Consider the following 17,646-nt stretch of genomic DNA (forward strand, 5'->3'; position numbering starts at 1 on the left):
AAACGGGGACACCCCTTATAAAACCATCAACTCTCATGAGACTTATTCACTACCATGAGAACAGTATGGGGAACAACGCCCCCATGATTCAATTATCTCCCACCAGATCCTCCCACAACACGTGGGAATTATGGGAGCTACAATTCAAGATGAGATTTGGGTGGGGACACAGCCAGACCATCTCAGCTGTTTCCCAGGCTGCTCTGGAACTTCTGAGCTCAAGCGATCCTCCCACCTCAGCCTCCCAAAGTGCTGGGACTACAGGCCTGAGCCACCACACCTGGATTCTGTGTCTCCTTTTCTGTCTCTTATAAGAAAACCCGCCATTGACTTTAGGGCCCACCCTGATCCAGGATGATCTCACTTCCAGATCTTTACCTTACCTGCATCTGCAAAGGCACATTTGGAGCTTCCAGGTGGAAACGACTTTGGAGGAGGCATCATTCAACTCCACTGCACGTGGGAGGCCCTGGCGTCACCGAGGAGGTGCTGGTTTCTCAGAGAGGCAGCTTCTCAGCTGAGGGGAAGCGTCCACAAGGCTGGTAGAGATTGGAAATGAAAGTGAGCAGGCTTTTCACAGTGAACCAAACAGCCTGGAGGCCGGGAGGAGAGAGAGGACCAGGAGTGACGCGACCTGGTAAAGCAGCTCCTCTCTACACGCCCCTCTGGGGAATCTTAGTGCTGAGAGGAAACCTCGGAGGTCTTATTTCTCTATACCCTGGAATTATATGTAGCTGGTATCTTTCTGAATTTGGGGAATAGGTCTAAAATAGTGGCTTTTGGAGGCAGACAGATGAGTTCGTATCTAGGTTGTGCCTGGGGCATGTCCCTTGATCGTTCTGAATTGCAGTAAAACTCTCCTGCAAAAATAGGGCTCCTGGTTCTTACTGACCTATCAGGCTCAGAGGATGGCATGGGATAATGAAAGAAAGGCAGCTGCCTGCAACAGCATCTCATTTCGGGTCCATTTCCTTTCGTTTTCTGACGGAGCCTCATTGCTTCTAAACTCAGGCAGCCTCTCAAAGTATAATTTAAGTTTAAAAATTCAAGTATAGATATTTTCAGAACATTTCCTCCTAAATACAACCCAGCCTGAGCCATCAAATCTTACGTTTTTAACCTTATCCCAAGAACCAATTTCCGAACCACCACTTAATGAATGTTAGACGAAAAGGGTTCCAATAGAGAGCAGAGAGCCCCATGCATCCCGGAGTGAGGCTCTATGAGGGAGGAGTGCTGCTGTGCCCAGGGTCTAAGCCAGAGATGCCTGTGCTTAGGGAAAGAAGATCCTCGGCATTTGTTGTAACCCCAGGTCTTATCCCTTCCTTCTTTAGAATGGATGGTTCTGCCTCTTACGCAGGTTTAGGTCTCATTTCTTTCCCCTTATGATAATATTCACCATGTCTCTTGTGCTTGTTTTGAAGTAAAGACCAGGAATCCTCCTTATTTTTCTTTTATTTTTTTTAAAGATTAAATTTAACAGTTTTTTTTTTGAGGCAGGGTCTTGCTATGTTGCCCAGTCTGGAGTAGAGTCACATGATCTCAGTTCATTACAACCTCCACCTCCTGGGTTCAAGTGATTCTCATGCCTCAGCCTTCTGAGTAGCTGGGATTACATGCATGTACCACCACGCCCAGCTAATTTTTGTATTTTCAGTAGAGACAGGGGCTTTATCATGTTGCCCTGGCTGGTCTTGAACTCCTGGCTTCAAGTGATCCACCTGTCTCTGTCTCCCATAATACTGGGATTACAGGCAAAAGCCAGTACCCCAGCCCAGGAATGTTATTTAGTTTTATCTGATTTGTGCCGAGAAGGAGGTTTGGTGAGAAAAAGAAAGGAGATGGACTGGAAATCAGCTGCTGCTACGTGCAGCTGCCTTTCCTTCATCATACCATGTTATCCTCCAACCCGATAGGTCAGTAAGGACCAGGAGTCCCATTTTTGCAGGAGAGTTTTACTGCAGTTCTGAAAGGTCAGGGGACTTACCCCAGAGGATGATTTCAATGTTCCTGGGAGGATAGGCTCTGTTTTCAGGAAGAGTCCTTGCTCTGGTTTCACTATCAAGTAGCTGATAATACAGATTCCTCCTCCCTTAGTCACGGACTGTGGCTTTGTGGCATCTGCTTGACCATCTTAGGAGCAGCTCCCGGGGCCCGTCCATGGCAGAAACACTTGCAGCATACTGGGCAAGGGTCCCAATATCAAGCCTAACACAAGCACCCATGAGGCCTGGAGATCGCTGCCTAGCTCCTTCCACTGCCTGGTTATGTGGTGGAGACCACGCTTTGCCTATTAATTGATGGGTAGTTTACATTGGACATAACCATAAATTTTAGAACTTCAAGATAAACACTATCTCTATTGGAATTCATCGCATTGCAATGAAACATTTTATTTCAGAATTTCTCGGCTGGTCTTGGAACTATTTAAAAGGACAACACTGAAGTCAGGAAGTGAGATGTCTCCAGCTTCGTTCTTTTTTCCTCAAGATTAGTTTGGCTATTCTGGGTCGTTTGTGGTTCTATATGGATTTGGGGTTTTTTTTTTCTATGTGTGTAAAGAATGCCATTGGAATTTTGATAAGAATTGCATTGAATCTGTAGATCGTTTTGGCTAGTATGGGCATCTTAACAATATTAATTCTTCTAATCTACAAACATGAGGTATTTTTCCATTTCTATGTGCCACCCATATTTTTTTGATCGATGTTTTATAGTTTTCAGTGTACAGGTCTTTCATCTCCTTGGTTAAATTTATTCCTAGGTATTCCCTTCTTTCTGATGCTACTGTAAACGGGATTGTTTACTTGATTTCTTTTTCAGATAGTTCAACATTCATTTATACAAATGCAACTGATTTTTGTATGTTGATTTTATACCTTGAAACTTTACTGAATGTATTAGTTCTAACAGTTTCTTAAGGAGTTTATATGTATAAAAAACTATAATTAAAAAGAATATGTATAAAAAACTATAATTAAAAAGATTATGGTACAGGAATAAAACCAGACACATACATCAACGGAGCAGAATAGAGAGTCCGGAAATAAACCCAAGCATATACAGTCAACTAACTTTTGACAAAAGCACCAAGAACACATAATAAGAAAAGACAGACACTTCAATAAGTACTGTTGAAAAACTGAAAGCCCACATGCAAAATAGACCCTTTTCTTACACCATGCACAAAAATAAATAAACTTAAAATGGATTAAAGACTTAAACATAAGCCCTGAAACCATAAAAATCCCAGTAGAAAACGTAGGGGAAAGTCTTTTTGACGTTGGTCTTGGCAATAATTTTTTGAATCTGATGCCAAAAGCACAGGCAACAGAAGTAAAAATAAATAAGTGAGACCACAACAAACTGAAAAAGCCTCTGTACAGCAAAGAAAGAAAACAATCAACAAAATGAAAAAGCAACCTGTGGAATGAGAGGAAAGACTTGTAAACCATACAGACAATAAGGGATTAATATTCAACATGTATTAAAACTTATAAAACTCAGTAGCAAAAAGAAATTAAGCCAAATAACCTGATTAAAAATAGGCTAAGGATCTACATAGACATTTTTCTAGAGAACGCATACAAATGGCTGACAGTTACATAAAACAGTGCACAACACGAATCATCAGGGAAATGCAAAAGAAAACGACAATGAGATACCATCTCATGCGTTAGGATGGCTATCACAAAAACCACGAAAGATAAGTGTTGGCGACGATGTGGAGGAAAGGAACCCTCATACACTGTGGTGGGAGTGTGAATTGGTGCAGTTATTATGGAAAACAGTGTGGCGATTCTTCAAAGTAAAATAAAAATAGAACCACCACATAAGATACAAATCCTACTTCTGGGTACAAACAACCTAAGTGTTCATCAACAGATAAATGGATAAAGACAATATGGTATATTTGTGTTATATGTGTATGTATGTATGTGTGTGTGTGTGCACGTGTGAATGTGAGTACATATATAAGGGAATATTATTCAGCTTTAAAAATGGATGTCTTGCCATTTACAACAACTCAGATGAAATGTGAGGACATTATTCTAAGTGAAATACCAGGCAGAGAAAGAAAAATACTGCACGTCTCACTTATATACGGAATAAAAAAAAATTGAATTCAGTAACAGAGTAGAATGGTGGTTACTAGGATCTGGAATGAGGAGGAGGGGAGAAAAAAAGGTACAAATGCTTAGTGACGAGGTAAATACTGAAGACCTAATGTACAGCTTGGTGACATAGCTAATAAAATGTACTGTATATTGACATTGCTGAGATAGTAGATTTCAAGTGTTCTCACCACACACAAAAAACGGTAACCATGTGAGGTACTGAATATGTTAACTAAAAATGAAAAAAATTAAAATGTTTGCCTATAAAATGGCATCCTTCTAGTGCTTCCAGTAATGATAGGATTAGCTGGTCTTTTCCTGGGACTGGGTCTTGTCTACCAGAACACCACCTGACATGGCTTGTTCTGATACTTCCATTGACCCTATACCAAATTCTGATGTTGCCCTGCACTCTTCCAGGTCTGTGACCTGACATGGCTTGTTCTGATACTTCCATTGACCCCATACCAAATTCTGATGTTGCCCTGCACTCTTCAAGGTCTGTGAAGATATGATGTGATTATTTTTAATCCTGTTCTTTTCTGAATATAGAAGACTTTTAAATATTGTAGAAAACACATTCTTTGCCTCTCTAATATAAAAACTCAAAATCAGTAAATAACATGCAGATAAAAACAGTCATGGATTGGAAATAGCTGTTAACACACTTTTATTTACCTCGTAGGTCAAAAAATAAATCATAATAAAACTTAAGAACTTTGGAACCAAATTATTATATAAATGTTATGTACTAAAACACTTATGACTCATTTTAACATATTCCTATAGGAAACTTTATTGTCTCAAATCTACAGTGAAGAAAGATGACAAATTAATGAACCAAGCATTGAGTCTGAATTAGAAAAAAATAGTGGAACATACTAAATGGAAGAAATAAAACAATAACAAGATAAGATGTTAATGAAATTTATGATAAATACCCTTAAAAAGGGTGAACAACAAGTGTAGCTGGTGCTTTGTAAAGAATGTTTGAACATTGGCTAACCTCAGGCGAAACCAATCAAAGGCAGTTATAAATTAAAATTGAATAAAAATAGAAACATAGCTAAAGATAGAACAGAACTTAAAAGTTATAAGCCAATATCAACAAAAAATGTTATGTCAATGGCAATTTTTTAAAACAAATCACCAATATTGGCACAACGAAAAACCAAAACCTAATATAAGCCCTAGATTAATTCTCAAAACTACTCACAAAATGTACCGAGGACAAATGACTTTACTGGTAAATTTGCCAAACCTTCACAAATTAGATAACTCCTATCATGTACAAATTATTTCAGAACATTAAAGGAGCAGGAAAACATCTCAACATTTAGGAGGCTAGGATAGTCTAGCTCTAAACTAGACAAGGACAGTATGTGCAAGAAAAGTAAAGGCCAGTTTCAGTAAACACCATAGACCTAAACATCTTAAACAAGGTTAGCAAACCAAATTCAATTATAAATAAATATAAATGTTAAATAAAATCTATATTTGATAAGCTTTGAATCTCTGTCCCTGCTCCAATGTCATGCGAAATTGTAATCCCTAATATTGGAGGTGAGGCCCAGTGGGAGGCGATTGGATCATGGGGGCCGCTTTCTCCCTTGGAGCTGTGTCAAGATAGTGAGTGAGTTCTCATGAGATCTGGTTGTTTAAAAGTGTGTGGCACCTCCCCCGCACCCTCTCTTCCTCCTGTTCTAGCCATGTGAGATGGCTTTCTCCCTCTTTGCCTTCTGCCATGATTGTAAGTTTCCTGAGGACTCCCCAGAAGCACATGCTGCTATGTTTCCTGTATAGCTTGTGGAATGGTGAGCCAATTAAACCCCTTTTCCTTATGAATTACTCAGTTTCATGTATTTCTTTATAGAAATGTGAGAATGAACTAATATGATATATAAAATATAAATACATGTGTATGTGTATATACATGCACACATATATATTACTTGATAAATATATAGAATACATGTTACATGTTAATATATATTATTGTGTGTATGTATATACACAGAGAGATATAGATACATATATCCTCAGTAGAATGTATTCCCGATGGGTGGTAAATATTAGAAAATTGTGAATATACTAGTATAAATAATTCTATGTTTTGAAACAACCTAATTTTTTTCTATTACTAGGGAAATTGCTAAAAAATTGGGATGCACCCATGTGATGGAATTTTTATGGAGTAGTTAAGATGAATAAATCATATCCACATATATCTACATGAATTTCTTAAAAATAATTTTAAAAATTGCTTTTCTGTTCTATTGAAATGGAAAAACATGTTGCTAAAGAAAACATTCAGAATAATTTGTCATTCATGTACACTTAACATCATACAAGACTACTCTATTATTTATGTACATGAACACATACAATAAAAAATTTAAGTGCCAGGAATGATAAACATAAATGAAAAGTAGTGATTTTTAAAAAATGAAATCAGAGATCAGTCGTAAAAGCTGGCATTTGAAATAATTATGGTAACTAGCCAACTTTTCAATATTTTGTAACAAGGTGATGTCTAATTAGGTATTTGTTATCTTTTTTGTTCTTGTGTATTTTAAATATTTCAATATTAAAAAATAGAAATACTAAAAATTCACATAAACTTGGGCTTTTTCCTCACTTTTTCCTCGTTTTGTAATGGGAAGAGAGGCTGTTTGATTAACATGATCCTTGGCCATGTTGGTTTTTCTTGGAATCTAAAAAATGATGAAATGTGGCTCGGCAGTGGCTTCAGCCTGATGTGTCAATTCCATATTGTATTCATCTTCCCAGGCCTTGGATACAGGAGATGCCCCATTAGGACCCTTGGGTGATGGCTGTCATGGGCACTGCATCCTTGGATGCAGGGTGACTTTCTTTGGGATGTATAACACATATTCTGTGTATCTTGCACTCCTTGTCCTCTTCTCCCACCTTTAAATTATAACCTCAGAAAAGTCTAGCATAAGGTCAGAGTTTTCAAATTTTTCTCTTGGCCTTGCTTCTCTTTAATAACTGGGATCCCAGCTCTACCTCCAGGCACTTGTGTTGCTCCTGCTGAAGACCTCCAGGGAATGCACCGCTGTGCAGGGCCTGGGTTGGGGCTTGGAGATGGCAGATTGCAGAACTGATTTTAAGCATTTTTTTCTTAAATTAAGCCTCTACGCTGACATTTGGTTTCTGTTTGGGTGATTGTGACCTGGGTATACCAACCCAGCCTTTGATTTGTATAAAGTGAAAGCAGGTATACAAATATACAAACACAACAAAGGCTTGGCTTTGGGGGAAAGCTCTGCTAAGATGTCGATGCCCCTAAACCATAAGCGAAACTATGTGATTGACAAGTTGTCACAATTATGGTTGGTAAGAGAGAAATTATATATCTAACATGTAATTAAAATGCTCCTTGTAAGCTTTGATGACAAGCTCCTGGAGACCAGGAAGAAAATAATCTTCTCAGTCAAACCAGCAGATCTGGTTTACAGGTCTTGTCAGTAGAAAATAGGGGACATTTTTATTTTGAGACGATGGACCCAAGTATATCCCACATCTTCAGTAGGTTACAATTTTTAGCAAGTGACAACACAAATGAATTAAGACAATTTGTATAGACTGTTGGGTAATTAGGAAGCCGTTTATTGATGACTCAGTGTGATGCATAGGCACATACTGATTTTTTAAATAAAGCAATTACATCATTCTGGTAACTCTGCCATCTTAGTTGTTCAGAACCTTATAATTATTTATTTTACTCTTGTGCACTGTATGTGGCTATAGTTCATAATTGTATTAGCCCCAGCAGAACTTGGAGATGAGTTATAAAAGCCAAATGTAAAACCAAAAATTGTGTGTTTCTTCCTATGGGGATGGTGAGAACTAAATGTGGATTAACCTAACACCCAGTGGCTCAGGTTCAGTTCCTTCAGCATCAAGTGCAAAACAGGTACTCGGGAGCACATGATTTGCTAAGGGAGGGTTCTGCAGGAAAACATGGAAGGACACCAGTGGAGAAGAATAAGGAAAAGGAAAGAGCTCACCCAGCAAGTGGTACAGTCTAGCTGGAGTCTGAGCCCAGGGACAAAGCTGCAGGGCATAAATCAGCCTCTGACTTGTACCCCATTGAGTCAGAGGGGCTGGATTCTGTTCCTCATATGAATTGTTCATTGACTGTGGGTCACACTCAGGTGGGGGCTGTGTCACTTCCCAGTGATGCAGTTTCAATCAATAGAGGATGATTCGTCAAAGAAAGAGGGTAGCTCCACCTCCCTCTTAGCTAACAGCTAACACATCGAACAGCTGGGCGCAGGGCTGCCAGCCTGGTGAAGGGAAACTGGATGGGGCACCGCATTGTCTATGACACTCCACCTAATACAGTGTTCAAGTCCACTTATTCCTTTCATTAACTTCACAATGCCCATGATTCCATGCTCACAAGTCTTAGGGAAACATAAAAAGAGGATTGGTGGGGAATTTTATGCACCACTGTCACAGATGGCCCTGAGGCCATCACTGAAAATGTTTCCCTCTTCTATGACTCATGCTAAATTCCTTGCACTCTTAACTAGTACTTTGGCTGGTCTGGGTGGATTGCCTGGTGGTTGACCCAACTCTCATCCTTGATGGATCTGAAACCCTGGTGACAAAACCCTCCGCAGGCTCTGATTTCTGTATCTATCTATTATTGCTAAAACAGGGCATTGGACACTAAGAGACGCCCAGGTGGATTACCCGAGGGCGGCATCACTTAGCAGGAGTGCTGCATGGACCTTATGGCAGTCAGGGTGACATGGACTTCATGAATCAGCTACTGCTGTGCCTGATGATTTACTAGCACAAGTAGCCCCAAGTGATCTGCAACAACCATCGCTTCACATTGAGAAGGATTCTTTTTATTTGCCTTGTCAGCAGCATCCCCTTGCCTGGGTAAAAGAGCCCCTAGATTCATAATGAAGATTGGCGACAGAGCTAAAATTCTGGAGATGGGAAATACAAATTCCCCTAGTGGGGAACTGGAGTGGTGGAGAGTGGGGCCACTTCTAATCTTCTCCTTGTTTTTCAGACACAGCAATTGTACCTTTGAGGACATGACACCATGTGAAAATCACTGGTTTAATGGGAACATCCCATCTGAAGGATAGTGTTTCATCCTCATAGGCCATCAACTCCAGGCTGGAACCTCAGCTCACCTTTCAGAGGCCATTTCATCAGGCTTCCATCTCCTGGTGGTGGTATGTGGTAGGGTCAGTGGACCCAAGGTCCTGTTCCTACTGCCACAGTCCCTTTGCTGTCTGGGGGATTCCTTGGACTGGGATGACGTTACCCAGGATCCCATGTCAGTCAATCAGACTCATAGTGAGGCCTTGGGTATTATGCTGGGTGAAGCCCTGCAGGTAGGAAAGGCAAATCCAATCCCAGTAGGTGTCAAACTCAGTCAGCATGAATTGCTCCCCTTCTGGGAAGACTGGGTATGATGTATTAAACTTTCCCCCAAAATGGTGGGGTGGTCTTCTTGAGGGAGGTGCGTATCAGGGGATTAGAATCGGCTTTGGTGACTGACTCATTAGACATTCAGCAATGGTGATAGATAGATCAGCTTTAGTGAGAAGGTCCTTATGTGCCTGGCTCCATGACTAGCCTCCATCTCTACAACATGGCTATTCCATTCTTGACATCATTGCACAAGCACTGTGTGCCAAGGGCATGGGCTAGCTAGCATCAACTGCCTGAGTCATCCTGACTACTGGCTGTTGAAGGTCTCTTCCTCAGCAGTTGTCTCTGGTGTGGGGTGTGAAGGTGATCACACTTTCCCCACTCTCACAGATTCTCACACATGTCCCTTTCTGACCTTCTGGTTCCCAGTCTTCCAATATTTCTTCTTCCAGGACCCTGGCTAACCAGCTAAGCCATTTGCCACTGTCCATGGATTTATACCCATCTTTACCTTCAGTCATTCTTTCAATCAAGTCCTGTGCCTGAGCTTCAGCTCTATTTTTCCTCTTGCTATAGAAGATGGAGATATCTTGCAATGATACCCAGAAGGCCCTCTCACTCTCACACATTGCTTTAAGTGACTGATGGTCCTAGACTGTCATTTCCTCTTTTCAAAGTATCATTGGCACTCAGCAATAGTCACTCAATTCCGTAGTCTTCTAATTATAATCTCTCCATTGTCTTCCCAATGGCAAAGATATTGCACAAATCAGAACAACCCTCTCTACTTGTGTCTCATGTCAGTTCACTACAGGTGAAAAGCATTAGCAGTTTCACTGCTTCTATGTGCCACTATCATTAATCCACCGACCAACAGTGATGGGTTCATTGTTGCCAACTGGATGGAAAGTGATCACACATCAGAATCCAGTTCTTAATGTTTGCTTCTTGGGTCCAGTTTTGGTACCAACAGTCTTAGGTCAAGTTTCTAAGAAGCAGAGTCTGAGACAGAGGCTCAGGTACATATGACTGTGGAGACAATGCTCCTCAGGAAATACCTGCAAAGCAGAGAGTGACTCAGGACAGAGAAGGAGAAAGCTGGACAAGGATATATTCTTATGGAAATCTTCTCTTGGAATCTTAGTGCATTTGGGTTGCTATAACAAAATACCATAGACTGGGTGGCTTCCAAACAACAGACATTTATCTCTCACAGTCTTGGAGGCTGGAAGTCCAAGACGAAGTTGCTGGCAAATACAGTATCTTGTGAGGAACTGCTTCCTGGTTCATAGATGGCCATCTTCTCACTGTAATCTCCAATGGAAGAAGGGGCAAGAGATCTCTCTAGGGTCTCTTTTATAAGGGAACTAATTTCATTCATGAGAGCACCACCCCTGTTACTTTATTGTCCCCAAAGGGCCCCAAATCCCAATACTATCACACAGGAGATTAGGTTTCAGTATATGAATTTTGAAGGGGCATGAACATTCAATCTGTAGTATTTGGTTTATGTAGAGAGGGCTCTGGAACTTAGATCATACCGAGTTGATACCTGGTTGAGGCTGGGGTCAATCTTTTGTACCTCGTATCTGTGAACCATTGGTGATGGGCCTCATAACTTCCTAGGTGAGGTGCCATTAGCAGCCAACACTCACAGTAGTTGGTGGGCAGGTACCAGCCTGGTAGAGAGGATATGGGTGAGGCACTACACCCACATTGTAGGTTCAAATTCTAATTCCATCACATACTGGTGGTGTAAGTTGGGCAACTTAATTCATCTCTAAACTTTCAATGATGTTAGCTTTTATTATTATTGTTATCTTTTATTTTGTTGGCATTGTTGTTATTTACTATTTAATAGTGATTTTCAAGATGTTGAGTATGAACAAATATTTTGAGATAAAGAAATACAGTTTTACTAAGTACTGTTAAAAGGTATAATTAACAGTGACAAGGTCAGTTCTCAAATGGCCCATATTCATTTGTTCTGGTAAGATGATACAATTGCTCAATACTCGTGCTGTGTAAAATAATTAATGGCCTGTTGAATGAAATTTCTCGTTAGCTAAACATAGGAGATAAATATGAAATCTACCAACAGGTCTGGCTTATAGGTCAGAAGAGCTTGGTCCCATGCCCAGACCCATTCCTGACACACTGTAAGACCTTGGGAAGATGACATCCATCTCCATTCCCCTGTGGGTTTCATATCAAATGATGACAGGGAGGAAACCGACATCTAGGAGTGTGATCCTGACCTGAAGCTGGTCAACTGTAGGAAACAGAAATTCATTTAAGCCAGAGCAAGAAAAGAGTTCTGAGTTCATCAAATCCGAAGAATGGCTTAAAAATTGTCCCAGAGAAGTTGGAAATCAAGGTTGTTTCCAGGATTTTACCATCAGGAATGTCTGTATATACCTTTGAGACTACAATTCGAATTCTAACTCTCTCGGTCTCTGGGTCTCTTAGTTCCAATCCTCAAGAACAGAATCTGATTGGCAGCCACCCAGACAATATCTTGGCTCATGATGAGGCACTGGCCTGCCCAGGTCCAATCAGCTACAGCTGGAGATGGCTCAGGTGGTGAATGGCAAGTTAAGCATAGCAAGGGAAATGCTGGTTACCAGCTCTGCTTTGAGACTGCACCACATGCAGTCATGGAGCTGCCTGCTTTCTTCATGGTAACCTTGTTGATAGGTATGATGACCTCATCTTATAGATGTGGAGGTTGAAGAGATAAGATTACTTTCCAGCACTGCAGTTGGGAAGGCAAAGCTGGAATAACTCTACCTTATTTCATGCAGGGTCTATGGAAGAAAGAGTTCTTGCCCCAACACAGCTCTTCTAGGACTTGTCAATACTGGGTTTTCTTTAAAGGGGTAACAATGATTGATCCCCATGCTGTGATGGTGGATGCTCATCACAACAGCTTGTGTGAGCAAGTGTTTCTTCTGTGTGCCTAGGAAGCTTACCTTCCAGCTCTGAGGAGTCCTTGTCCACTACCAGAGAATACTGAGACAATGGCCCATGTCTCACCTTAGCCCAAGTTTCATTCTTGGGTCTCCCAAGGCAGATCTCCCCTGCATATGGGAAACAATTCTTCCGGCTTTAGCCTGCGGAAAATCAGAGCCCAACTGTCGGAGAGCCAGGAAGCGGAGCAGCTGTTCAACACATCTTTAATTAATTTCTCCATGGACAGCCCCATAATCATTCATGATGCCTCAAGTCATGTGGTCATTCTGGAATACTGCTGGGAAAACTCCACTTTTTAAATGGTCCTGCTTGATGCTTATATTGTGTAGGGAGCTCTTCAGTTCTGTTGGTTTTCTCTGTCAATCTCATTATAATTGGCTCACAGTTTCCAGAAATTCTTCAACATTCTGGTCTTCTAATGGGATCATTTTATTTTCCACTACTAGTATGCATTTATTCTTACTTTTGATATATCCTCTTTAATTTGGTAGAATTTTGATAGAGACAAAGGCAGATATGTGACCTCAGCTGTTTTGAAGAGGAAGCCCTGGACCTTAGTCTACATTATTGATAAATGCAAGAAACCAGGCTTAGCTCTTCAATATACATGGACTTTTCTGTTTATGTGCTGTATTGCAATGGTACTTGAGTTTTTTGGTTTGTTAGTTTTGGCCTTAGGTGTTGGTGGTTTCCATTCCTTTCATGTGAGGTTCCAACAGTGGATAACAATGTGGGTAACAGTTCCAACAGTGGAACCTCACAGGCACAGCCTCTGGAAAAAAGGCAACGTGAATTTTTGACAGTTGATCTTTTCATCTTTTATTAATCAATATATTTCTGATTAATAAAAGTTTCAAGAAGAAAGGTAGATTCTGTTGCAGACAAAATGACCAGAAAACATAATTTCTCTTTTCAAGAAACCTGTACACATTGAGTGCCACGATCATGTAGTAGTATGCTCTGAATGGGGAAATGCTTGGCTCCTTTGCATGTGAGAATGTAGAGATATTTTTCTAGACAGCAGAAGGTAAGTATTTAGACGAAGCCTGTATCTTTTAGTCCACAGGAAAGTTTATCTTGAGTCGACAGTATGATATGGCTGTGAAAAAAATCAAATGTGATCTTTAACTGCAATAAGTGAAGCACGATATAGTTAGAACACTTTGCTCAGTTTTGGGTCCTGCACTTGCATTTTTTTTTTAAATCTTAAATTATTATAAGACCAATAGCCCATCATTTCCAACCAATCAAAAGAACCTTGCCATTCTCCCCCAAAGCTTCTCCATTCCAAGCACAATCTCTCCTTCCCTGATTTTTTATAATAATCAGCTCCTTACATTTCTTCCCAGCTTATTACTCATGTGCATATCCAAGTACTAAGTATTTTTGAAATGTATTTTAAATTTCTCTTAATCTTGGGGTTCCTCGCCATCTCTTTTACTTCCTTACAATTTATCTGGATTTTGAGAATTGCATTTCTGCTGCAGTTCAACATATTCCTCTGTCCTCTGTATTTCCTGCAAATTGGCAACTGAATCCTGAGATTCCAAGAGACTCAATTCTTTCTCTGTAGCAGGTAGAATGAAGGCCCCCAAAGATATCCACATTGAAAGCTCTGCAACCTGTGAATATGCTACCTTACATGGCAAAAGGGACTTTGCAGATTTGATTTATTTAAGGACCTTGAGATTGAGGAGGTTATCCTGGATTATTCAAGTGGACTTCACTGGGGAACCTCGCTGGGGAACTAGACCTTTGAACTGTGAACAATTCATTTAAAATGGCTTGCATATGCTTGGAGGATTATAATTGTTTATATAATTTACATCTTATTTCAGGAATCTAGTAGCCAATTAAACTGTCTTTAGTATCAGATTCTTGCAGGAAGACATTAACAGTGACATTTTCACTTGCTTTCTAGGAGTTGCTGTGAAAATAATTAAAGGACTGATGTGTTTGCTAATCATATGTTAGGTGGAAAAAAATGACTGCTCTTTCAAAGAATTCCTGCACTAAGAAATGTACCTTTTACTTAACATTTAAAGATTCAATTTTCTCCCATCTTTTAAAATTATTAATGCTACGAAAAATAATCTAGGTGGGATAAAAGAATCTTGTTGATGGGGGCAAAAGTTCCCACTTCCCTGACCTTTTTCTGATAGGGAATTAGAATGGCAGCATGTTTTCTCAAAAGTCTCAGCCGGGATCATCCATGGCCACTGTCCTGCGGGTCACAGAAGGAGCCTCTGAGTCACTGTCACAGTACAGCTTCCCTTTGTCAGGTACCAGCTGTGAGGCTTCAGGAGGTGACTCAGCCTCCATGTTTTCAGTATTCTTGTGGAGCAACGGTTGTGAGAGTTAACTGGTAGGGTCACGGGGCCTCTCTCCCTCACACGTCATTGACTCTGACCACGTGATCATATTGTGCTACTTCTGGTTCCTGTTCGTGGAACATGTGGGTTCAGCCGTTCTCATTCCCCTGGCACCGCCTCCGTCCTGTCCTCTGTCCCTTCACTCAAAACCGTTCTTTAGAACTCCGGAGTCCCAGTGTAGCAGGATGAGCCGCAGACAAAACTCCTCACACACCGGATTATAGAAGGAAGAGGTTTTTTATTTGGCCGGAATCGTCCGCAGACTTGTGTCTTAAGAGCTGAGCTCTCCGAAAAAGAAATTCCTAGCCCTTTTAAGGGCTTACAGCTCTAAGGGGTCCACGTGAAAAGGTCATGACAGATCAAGAAAGTGTGAGGAACGTGACTGGGGGCTACATCCATCAGCTAACAGAGCAAAAAGTTTTACAGTGCTTTCTCATACAATGTCTGGAACTTACAGATAACACCAGTAGTTTTGGTCAGGGGTTAATATTATTATTATTATTATTTTAACCAGCAGGGCCAGGTGGTGGCACCAAGGTCGTCTAGCTATTTATCTTACTTCTGTTTCTTTCCAACTTTTTGCTTTCTCTCTTTTCTCTTGTCTTATAAACTAGGGAAAAGGGGAGGTGGGGGAAAAGCTGGGAAGGACAACAGGGGAAGTGGTGGTCTCATTCTATAGCAGCGCTGCAGGAAGCCTGGCTAGGGGAACCCCCTAAGGCAACACCCACTCTCTGGCTCGGCTGACTTAGCAGAGTACCTGCTCTTAGCCACCCCTCACGCTCTGCCCTGTGATTGTGCATGGTCTTGTCTGTCTCCACAGCTGGTCTGGAAGAATCTTGAAAGCAGGCACCTTGTTCTGCTGGATTCTGGCTGTGGTTGGATGTAATCAATGCTTGCTCAATGAGTGAACGAGGCAGTCAACCCAATGCCTGGACCAGAGGATATAACCCTTGATCTTAACCCTTAATCTTAGCATGGAGGACTTCTGTGACTGAAGAAAGGACTCCCCCTCCAATAAATGGTGCTGAGGTAATGATAAAGTATTTAGAAGCAAATATACTGATGTCTAAAATTTACTCTAAAATGTGTCAAAAATAAGATGGGTTGATAGTGAGATGTACGCATGGAAATTTACATATGTGATAAAATCCAAATCAATGTTTACAGTTGAAGCTAATAATATGCATACAAGTGTTTGTTTTAACATTTTTTTCCAACTTTCTTGCAGGTTGGAACATTTTCATAATAAAATATTAGGAAAAAGGAAGGTAAAGTGATATTTTAAGACAAACAAAAACTAGACAAATTTATCATCAGCAACATGCACTAAAAATATTAAAAGAGTTTTTCAAGCAGAAGGATAATGATTAAAATTATAATGATGCAAATGTAGAAATAAATGAGCACATGAAAAGGTAAATATTTGGACAAGAAGAAATCAATTTTGACTGAATAAAATAATAGTAATAGTAAGTATATTATAGAATTTAATATATGTTGAATTAAATGCAAGATGGCAATACCAACGGGAAGGGGTTGAAAGAGTTAAGCCTCTAGCACTGTGGGGTGGTGGTAAAAGTATAATAAATCAAGGATGCATGTTATGAACTCTTCAATGGTCACTAAAAAGTGTACAATTGGTAATCAAATAGAAGAAAAGAAAAAATTTAAAGCATTTGATTCATTCAGAAGCAGACAATAAAGGAGAGAACAGGAAACATAAAATACGTTGTTCAAATATTAAAACAGTAAGATGATAGAACATAAAATCAAATATATCAGTCATTCCTTTAAATATATATGCACTAAATACTCCAATTAAAATGCTTGACTTGTCAGACTAAATGAAAAACTCAATTGGTCAGGCACGGTGGCTCATGCCTGTAATCCCAGCACTTCGGGAGGCCAAGGCGGGTGGATCACTTGAGCCCAGGAGTTCGAGCCTAGCCTGGGCAAAATGGCGAGAGCCTATCTCTACAAAAAATACAAAAATTAACCTGGCATAGTATTTCCAGCTACTGGGGAGACTGAGGTGGGAGCATTGCTTGAGCCTGAGGCTCAGGTGAGTCGAGGCTCTAGTGAGCTGTGATCGTGCCACTGCACTCCAGCCTGGATAGAGTGAGACCCTGTCTCAAAGAAAATAAACAAGTAAAAATTTAAAGATAAGATTGAACTGTATTCTGCTGACAAGGAACATAACCATCAGAGTTGAAGAAAGTACAAAGGATGTGTCAGGTGTGTACACTGATATTTGTAAATCTTTACTTAGTGAAACTAAAGAAGAACTAAATAAACATCGTATGCCATCTTCATGGATGGATGAGATATAAAGGTGCCAATAGTCCCTGTATTAGTCTGTTCTCACACCACTATGAAGAAATACCCGAGACTGGGTAATTTATAAAGGGAAAAGCTTAACTAACTAACAGTTCCACATGGCTTGGGAGGCCTCAGGAAACTTATAATCATAGCAGAAGGCTAAGGAGAACCAGGCGCCTTCTTCACAGGGCTGCAGTACAGACTGAGTGCAAGCAGGTGAAATGCCAGGTGCATATAAAACCATCAGATCTTGTGAGAACTCACTCACTGCCATGAGAGCGGCATGGGGGAAACGGCCCCCATGATTAAATTATCTCCAGCTAGTCCTGCCCTTGACACATGGGGATTATGGGGATTACAATTCAAGATGAGATTTGGGCGGGGACACAAAGCCTAACCATATCAGTTCCCAAACTCATCTATGTGTTTGATGCAAC

The sequence above is a fragment of the Piliocolobus tephrosceles genome, chromosome 4 (genome assembly GCF_002776525.5).
Source record: "Piliocolobus tephrosceles isolate RC106 chromosome 4, ASM277652v3, whole genome shotgun sequence".
NCBI classification, from domain to species: domain Eukaryota; kingdom Metazoa; phylum Chordata; class Mammalia; order Primates; family Cercopithecidae; genus Piliocolobus; species Piliocolobus tephrosceles.